We start from the raw sequence: 9837 nt of genomic DNA on the forward strand, positions 1-9837 counted from the left end.
TGCCCCTCCACCGCTCGCACTCTGACTCTCCCTGTCAAAAATAAACATTCAAAAAAATTAATAAAAAAAGAACCCATCAAAGTAATGTATAATATACTAAGCACCCATAGGTATATATCACTGTGTTACTTTCATGAAATTTTCTACCAGTGAACAATGAACTGTCTCTGGACACAGACCTTCCCCTGATTCCTTCATAAATCTTTTCTAGGAATCAATCCCCCCAGAAAGCCAACTGAGTTGACTTGAGTTGCAAAGGTAAAAACTTTCAGGATGGTTTGCCCTCAAAGTGAGCCATACATTCTTTGGTGGATGAAATGAGGGGGTCAGGCTAGTAGATGATTGCTAAGGTCTTTCAACAATGCAATCCTTGACTTAATAGTTGTTACATTTCTACCCCTGGAAGAAGGCTCAGGAGAAAAGAAACATAAAAAGAAGAGGGAAATGTGTTGGAAGAGGGAAAGGACAGTCTAAACAGAAGCAAGAGCTTTGGGGGGAGAGCTGAACTTTGCTAAGATAGCAAATCTTGACCTACAGCAAAGATAGACCAAATCGTCCTCTGCAGCCACAACTCCCACTACCTTGCAGATCTCCTGCCACTTCCTGGTTACTCCAGGTGACGCCCACTTCCCTTCCGTCTTCCTGGAGTCTCTTTCTTGTTCATATCACAGCCTGAAGAGTGCCATTTGGGAAGGATCCCTTAGCACACTTGGGCAGACACAGCTACCTGCTGTCCGTTCTCAGAGCCATCCTGGAGCCTACTGCTAACTGGACATTTATTGTTAACATCCTGAAAATATTTTTATTTATATTATTCACTACTCACTATTTTTATTTATATTATACACTATTCATGTGTGTGTTAATCCGGTTGAAAAATGTTAACATGGGTTCTAGTTGTTTCCTTGCTTTGAAAAGGATACGAAGGCGAAAGACCAACCAATCCTCCCTTTTTTTCTCACCCCCCCCCCTTCTGCAGAAGCAACTGCTCCCTTGAAATTGATGTGTGTACATCCCATCTATATTTTTGTATTTTTACCATATGTGTACGTGTTGGCAAGCTTTGTGGGTTTCAAATGGACACAGTGGTATCACATTTTAAGAATCATTTTTGAACAGTCTACATGTAAGTCAATATTATGCTTTAAGATTATTGCATGTTGATTTCATGTATATCGAGTCCATTCATATTTCCTGCTGTATCAGTATTCCGATATAGGACTATGTTACAATTCATTTATGAATTCCCTCATGGGAGGGCTAGTTAGTTGGTATCTAAGTTTCGGATAATTACAAACAATTCTTCAGTGAGCATCCTGATAGATAAAGCTGTCTTTTGTACTGCTGTGCAATAGTTTCTCAAAGGAATACAAACCTCCAATAGCCCTGTGTCATAGTACCCGCACATCTTTAGCTACACTTGACACTGACAGCTTTCAGAGTGATTGTAACAATCATCATTCCGTCAACCGTGTATGAAAGTTTCCTTTTCCGCCTCACCACCCCTTGGTGGTATTACCAACATTTTGCTTTTCAGTATGCTGGGTGTGATTTCCTGCCTATATCCTGATTACCTGTTAGCTTTTGGATTTCCTCTGCAAACTGCTTGCTCATATTTTTGTCCATTTTTAGCAGCCGTTTATGTTGTGCTCTGCTTTTGGACTTTTAAAGAAATTCTTTCCTACGATGAAGTCATACAAATGTCCCTTATGCTCTCTTTTAATAGGTTTAAAGCTTTGCTTTACGTATTTAGGTCATTAATCTATCTGGAATTTGTTTTTATACATGATGTGAGCTAGAAATCCCACTTTATTTTTTTTCACTATAGAGACATTTTCTTCCTGAGTACTGTTTATTTCACAGCACCTTCTTTCCTCGATTATAAAGCTATTTTGTCATGTTCTAGTGTATTGAGTTATATTGAATGTTCTTTTTTTTAATGTTTATTATTTTTGAGAGAGACACAAAAAGCAAGCAGGGGAGGGACAGAGAAAGAGGAAGACCCAGAATCCGAAGCAGGCTCCAGGCTCCGAGCTGCCAGCACAGAGCCCGAAACGGGGCTCGAACCCACAGATGGGGGAGATCACGGCCTGAGCTGAAGCCGGCCGCTTAACCGACTTAGCCACCCAGGTGCCCCATTGAATGGTTTTTATGTATCTATTGAGATAATCATTGTTTTCTTTTTCTTTGATATATTATGCAGTGAAATCCTAAATAGAATTCCTAGATTAAACCAACCTTACATTCTTGGAATAATTCTAATTGGCCTTGGAATCTTACTTCTAAATAGCTTGCTGGCTTTGTTTTCAAATATTTAGTATTTTTGCATATATATTCATACATTACATTGGTTAATAGAATTTCTTTTCTAAGATTTTTGTTTGTTTACTTTTTAAAGAGAGAAAGAGAGCATGAACAGGAGAGGGGCAGAGTGAGAGGGAGACACAGAATCTGAAGCAGGCTCCAGGAACTCACCGTGAGATCAGGACCAGAGCCAAAGTCCAATGCTTAACCCACTGAGCCACCCAGGCACCCCAATAAAACTTCTTTCTTATATGGTCCTTGTCCAGGGTTGTAGTCCTTCTTTTTCTATTTCCTTGAATAGTTTGTATAAGATGGAGGTTACATCTTTATTCTCTAGAAGAGCTTATATAACTTAAGATAAGCCCTCTTGAATGTTCATCAAAACTCACCAGCAAACCTTCTACTACTAATTATTTCTGGTTAGCAGATTTTTTTTTAATGTGGATTCAATTTCTTTAGAAATTGTAGAGATTTCGCTTTTCTATTGGTCAGTATTGGTAATTCACAGTTTATCTAGAAAAATTCACCATGTTGTCTAGGTTTTCAAATTTACTTGCATCAACTTGATCATAATATTCCCTTAAGATGTTTGACAATTATCTGTTAACTGTGTTCCCCTAATATTCTTTGTATGTTCTGCCTTTCGTTTTGTTCTCAATGAATCTTGCCAGAAATCTGGCTATTTTATTACTATTCTCAAAACACTAGCTTTTGCTTTGTTTGTTTGCTTTTGAGTCTTCGATGGTATCTTGGCTTTCCTTCCCATTCAGTTCTCTTATTTCTAGATTTCCTTTCTTTTTCCATGGATTAGCTCTGTTGAGTCCTTTCCTACTTACAAGTCCTAGGTATCCTTATTGTTATTATTTTCTGTATCTCTCAATACAGCTGACTTTTCTTCTAATTATTTCCCTAGGCTTCATTGTGAGTAACTTCCTTAGGTTGATTCTCTCTTCAGCTGTGTCCACTCTGCTTTTTAATCCAACCACGTAAGAGTTTAGTTTCAACGACTATAGTTTTTCATTTCTAGATGTTGTATCTCCTTCTCTAGTCGGTCTTTTATTTGTTTTTCATAGCTACCTATTCTTTCATGATGGTTTCTGTTCTTTAATTTTCTTATTGTAAGCATCTGTATGTTATAATCTTTAGATTTTTCTCCTATTTGTAATTCTTCCTTTATGGCATCTACTGACTCTCCTTATTGTGATCTATTTCTTCAGGAGACCTTGAGTTTTTCATGCAAAATTATGCTCAGCAGGATGGTTTTTCATTCCCTGTAGAGTGATTTTTCATTTGTGTCTGTCAGTATCCCAGGGATTCCAATGGCCCAGGGGGAAAAAAAATTATGTTCACTTTTAGCACTGGGATTCCCAAATCTTATCAGTAGCATACATTCAAATCCCACAGAAAGAGTGGGATAGGCTTGCAGTTTTGATTTATCCCAAGGGCATTCCTGCCTCTACCCAAATCCCCAGAGCTTAGGACTTCTCACTACTTCCCTGTCCTTAGAGGCAAAAAAGATACTTTTGTTTTTACTATCGTATTTCCAGGTTTAAGTGTGGAAGACCCTTGAGGAACCTTCCCTTAAGCAGGGCCAAGGCCACATTTCTTGTCCCTGAATTGAGCATTGCAACTCCAGCCTTCAGTGTCAATGGTGTCTATCCAGGCCAGGCCAATGGAATGTCAGTTCCATTGCCTATACTGCTGAAAGTTCTTCTCATTGCATCTCTGTATGTTTGCCTCCCTCACTATCCATAAGCATTGCTAAGGCAAGAACCACAGTTTACTATCCATCATTCCACTCTGCTCTGCTCCCCCAGCTTCTAACATAGTCCTGGCACTTGGTAAACAGGAGCTCGGTAAATATTGGATGGATGGATGGATGGGTGGACAGATGGACGGATGGATGGAAGGATGGATGGATGGACGGATGGATGTACGGACTGATGGATGGATGGATGGACGGATAGGTGGACGGATGGATGGATGGACAGATGGATGGATGGATGGACGGATGGAGGCTTCAATATATGGGCACCTGACATCTACCAAAAAGTTCCCTACGACTTGTCATTTGCAGCATGATGTAGAGGTCTTCCAAGACACAGATAGGAGATGTGTCAGAGAATAAGGAGGATTGGAGAGAGACACTTGAAGATTTCTGTGGTGACTGACTGATCTGACCGGGTCTGCAACTAGTTTTTTTCTTCCCTGTTTGAGACATAGCTTAAATTAAATAATTAAAAGTATACGAGCAGCCAAGAATAGCACTCCAATGCTATATCTAGCGTCTGGCTACCTAGTTATGCAGTGCACTGAAATGAGAGGCAAAAAGCTTTCCGACAATTTAATTAGCATCCTTCCAGATCTTCAGTTTCTTAAAAATACGGGGATGCTTCATTTGCAAGGTGCTTACAGTGCAAGAGGAAGGCGCTCTGATTTGTCCTTCAACATCTATCACTGGGGGATGGATTCACATGGGGAATTGGGAGGAGGGAGACAGAGGGAAGAAAAGCCTTGTGTTGTATTAACCTAGGACTCATCCTTTTCCTTACTTTACTTTAAGCCAGCTGTTTACCTTCTGGACAAGGTAAATAACCACGTGTGTGTCGCCAGCAGATTTTGGATGTAAAAGAAATAGCTCACACGTAGAATTTAAGAAACAAAACAAATGCGCAAACAAAAAGATAGACAGCAAAACAGATTCTTCAATACAGAGAACAAAGTGGTGGTTGCCAGAGGGGAGGTGGAGGGAGGGGATGGGTGAAATAGGTGATGGGGATTAAAAGTACACTTATTTGCTAATGTGGTAAGGTCCCCTCCCTAAGGAAAGGAACAAAAAAACCTCAAGGCAACCTGGTTATACACGCACGTGACAACACCCCTCACGACCTTGTAACATGAGATCACTTAGACTACATATTTGTGTGTGACCATATGTAGGATTCAAAAGAGTAAAAAAATAAAAAACTAAGCCATGAGGCGTTCGGGACTCAGTTCTTTGGGTACAAACCCAACTGAGCAGTGCCAGCAGGAATACAGTTGCTTCCTGGAAAAAAAAAGTCTCGGTGTCACTACTCTGTGCGGGAATCCTGCTACACTATGAACACTGAGCAGTGTGTAGAATTGGTGAATCACTGTAACATAGAACAGTGAAACATATAACACATAACAGGATATGTTAATTTAGCAGATACTAAATTAGTAAAATGCACACACACACACACACATGCTGACACAGTTACATCAGTGCCGCAACTGAGGAAACCCTTGCATTGTGGTTTGAAATTTACAAGGTTTGTCATACCGAGTGCTTGATATTTGCATTATCCGAGATCCTGAGCAAGCTTTGAATGAGGCGTGTTCAGAAAATACTGTTCACCGGGCGCCTGGGTGGCTCAGTCAGTGAAGCATCTGACTTCGGCTCAGGTCATGATCTCCCAGTTTGTGAGTTCGAGCCCCGTGTCGGGCTCTGTGCTGACAGCTCAGAGCCTGGAGACTGCTTCTGATTCTATGTCTCCCTCTCTCTCTGACCCCTCCCCTGCTCATGCTGTGTGTGTGTGTGTGTGTGTGTGTGTGTGTGTGTCTCAAAAGTAAAGAAACATTAAAAAAAAATTAAAAAAAAAGAAAATACTGTTCATGCGATTCCCCTCCCCCAGCCCCAACATGATAGTTTAATTAAACTAAGTCTATTTCCTTCTCGGTGCTCACCGTAGTGTGCTGGCCACTCTGGATAATGTGCCCCATCACCCATCCAAGTCTCAAGCTTATTCCTCTGAGGCCAGCCACCGCCATATGGCAACAAAATGCTGATGAGGTAGTTTGAGTTCTTCAGTTACAGTTTTTTGTGTGATTTTTTTTTTAGAGGAAGAAAAAGATACAGAAACAGAACTGTGTCAGAGAATAAACCAAAGAGCAGAAGGATACTTTAATAAAATCAGAAAAGTGCCAGAAGACTACTTTTCTGTACTGCTGGTTTTCAGAAAGCATTCTGCGGACAGATTTTTTTTTTTTTTAATTTTGAAGGTGGACATAAAGAAGGGACAGGTGGCTTTTATGCTCAGAAGGTTGGTCCAGGGTCACTAAATGCTGCTGCAGCTTAGACATGTTATCGTGTATCAACCAGCCCACCTGGCTGACCCTTCCTTCACTTTCTCCACCTCCTGGGCTGGGCGCATGTTTAGATCCATCAGGCACAGTCCCAGCCTCTCCTGAGGGACACCTGTGCCATTGAATTTGAAGACTTGGGACGGAGTTGAACTCAAAGTAATTACAAGAGAGAAAAAAATACCTTTAAGATAATGTCTGTAATCAGCAACACAGGACATTGTTTTCACTCATTCTTCTTGGATATACTCTTTTCTTTTCCAACTCAATTTATTTAAACTAAAACCAAAACTAAATACAGTTCACCCATTTCTCCCACTCCCAGCTTGGACAACCACTAATCTGTCCTCTGGATCTGTGACCTTCGTTTTTTATTTATTTGTTTTTTAGAGCCACACGTAAGAGAGATCATACCGTATTTGCCTTTCTCTGACTTATTTCACCTGGTATAATGCCCTAGAGGTCCATCCATGTTGCTGAAAATGGCAAGATTGCATTCTTTTTTATGGATGCATAATACTCCTTTGTGTGTATGTAATACACACATATATATATCACATTTTCTTTATTCATTCATCTTTCAAAGGACACTTAGGTTGTTTCTATTTCTTGGCTATTGCAAATAATGCTGCAATGAACGTGGAGAGCATATATCTTTTTGAATCAGTGTTTTCATTTTTGGGGGGTAAATACCCAGAAGTGGGATTGCTGGATCACCTGGCAGTTCTATTTTAATTTTTTGAGGAACCTCCTTACTGTTTTCCACAGTGGCTGCCGCACCAATTTACATTCCTGCCAACCGTGGACAAGGGGTCCCTTTTCTCCACATCCTCACCAACACCTGGGATTTCTAGTCTTTTCGATGAGAGCCATTCCAACAGATGTGCGGTGACACCTCATTACAGTTCTGATTTGAATTTGCCTGATGATTAAAGGTGTAGAGCATCTTTTCAGGTACCTGGTGACCATTGGCACGTCTTCTTTAGCAAAATGTCCATTCTGGTGTTCCCCCCATTTTTTAAGTGGATTGTTTCTTTCATGCCTATTGATTTGTATGAGTTCTTTATATATTTTGGATATTTGTCTATTATCAGATATGTAATTTGCAAATATTGTCCCCCATTCAGTAGGCGGCCTTTCATTTTGTTGAAAGCTGCCTTTGCCGCAGAGAAGCTTTTTAGGTTGAGGTAGTCCCAATTGTTTATTTCTGCTTTTGTAAAACTCTCGCTTTTGGTGTCAGATGCAAAAAATCATCACTAAGACCTATGCCAAGGAGTTTATGACCCAGGTTTTCTTCTAGGAGTTTAAAAAAAAATTTTAATGTTTATTTATTTTTGAGAGAGACAGAGTGTGAGCTGAGGAGGGGCAGACAGCAAGGGAGACACAGGATCCGAAGGCGGCTTTGGGCTCTGAGTCAGCACAGAGCCTGACGCAGGGCTCGAACCCATGGACCGCGAGATCACGACCTGAGCCGAAGTCAGACGCTCAACCAACTGAACCACCCAGGTGCCCCTATTTCTGCCCTTTTAAAGCTCTCATTTTTGGTGTCATATGTAAAAAATCATCACCAAGACCTATGCCAAGGAGCTTAAAACTAGGTTTTCTTCTAGGATTTCTATGGTTTCAGGTCTTATGTTCAAGTCTTTAACCCATCTTATGGTTCAGTTTCATTCTTTTGGGTAGGTATTTCTGTCATAATGATTACTGAGCGGTGACTTATTGGTCAACTCTGCAGGTGGAAAATTTTCCAGTGTCGGGGGCAGTCTTGGGGAGACCCACACGACTGCTCTGCAAACCATGGCCATCCCTACAGTGTGCAGGGTCCTTGTCTACAGAAACTATTTGATTCCTCCCAAATCAGCATGTCAGCACTGATCTCGGCTGATTTACACACACACACACACACACACACACTAGCATGCTGGTCAGTGGGAACAATCTGCTAGGCAGTCCACCATCCTGGAACGAGGGACAGACCACAGGGCCCGCAACCAACCCATGGTGGGAATTCTGAGCTCCTTGGGACATCTGATCAACCTCACATGCCAGGCGTTGGGATGGAATGGAGTCACAGGGTTGGAGATTATTCCAAAAGAGAGAAACGGTGGTCCAGGCCCCACAGGGGTTCTGGTCTAGGTCCAGGGCTCCCTGCTCAGACAGCTGCCATCCCTCTAATCCCAGGCACCTTATAAGGACCTTAGAAAACTTCAAGGAAAATGCTCCCAACTGACACCTGGATGGATGGGAGGCTGAGGAGTGTCCTGAGATGTGGGGCCCGAGTCGGGAACTCTGAGGTCACATTGCTATAGACAAGCCCACAACCCCATGTCCTAGCTAGCTGGTTTGCCAGACATGGGTATGACGTGTGGCTCAGGTGTCAACTCAAGACTTATCTGCCTAAGTAGGCAGAGCTATTCCCTCTTCCTTCTGTGCTCCCGTAACATTTTCTTCATGCCTCAGCTCTCACGGGGCTTGTGCGAATATGCGGTTATCTCTCTCCCGCCCCCTGCAGACTTTGAGACTCTGGGGGGAGCAATTAGATCTTGTGTTTCCTCGTGTCTGCAGTGCCCGCACATGTGAAAGAGCAGTGATGTTTGGAAAAATGAATGAAAAGAATGGCCTGTCCACCTACAAGCCATTCCACGTGGTGGTGCTGATCGCTAATTACCACGCAGAGGAGGAAAAGGTCTGTGACCAGCAGTGCGATGCTGTGTTAAATATTCATACGAATGGCTAAAAACAGTACTTTTCCTTTTTTTTTTTTTTTTTTAATTTTTTTTTTCAACGTTTTTTATTTATTTTTGGGACAGAGAGAGACAGAGCATGAACGGGGGAGGGGCAGAGAGAGAGGGAGACACAGAATCGGAAACAGGCTCCAGGCTCCGAGCCATCAGCCCAGAGCCTGACGCGGGGCTCGAACTCACGGACCGCGAGATCGTGACCTGGCTGAAGTCGGACGCTCAACCGACTGCGCCACCCAGGCGCCCCAGTACTTTTCCTTTTTAAGCCTCTGTTGCAGCAGCGGGGTGAAGAAGACGCACATTGTTCCAGGAGATCGATATTCCTCAGTGGGCTCTGCAAAGTTCAAAAATGTAGGGGAATTTCAGGGGCACCTGGGTGGCTCAGTCGGTTGAGCGGCCGACTTCGGCTCAGGTCATGATCTCACGGTTCGTGAGCTCGAGCCCCGTGTCGGGCTCTGTGCTGACAGCTCAGAGCCCGGAGCCCGCTTTGGACCCTGTGTCTCCCTTTCTCTGCCCCTTTCCCGCTCACACTCTGTCCCTCTCTCAAAAGTAAATAAACATTAAAAACTTTTTAAAGAATGTATGGGAATTTCACATTCTAGTCACACTGACGGGATCTCACATTTGAACCCTGCTTCCACACCCATTTTGATCCTCTCAAAAACCCTGGGTGATGGGTAGGCTCTTT

Source organism: Panthera uncia, assembly GCF_023721935.1.
Source record: "Panthera uncia isolate 11264 chromosome B2 unlocalized genomic scaffold, Puncia_PCG_1.0 HiC_scaffold_25, whole genome shotgun sequence".
NCBI lineage: Eukaryota > Metazoa > Chordata > Mammalia > Carnivora > Felidae > Panthera > Panthera uncia.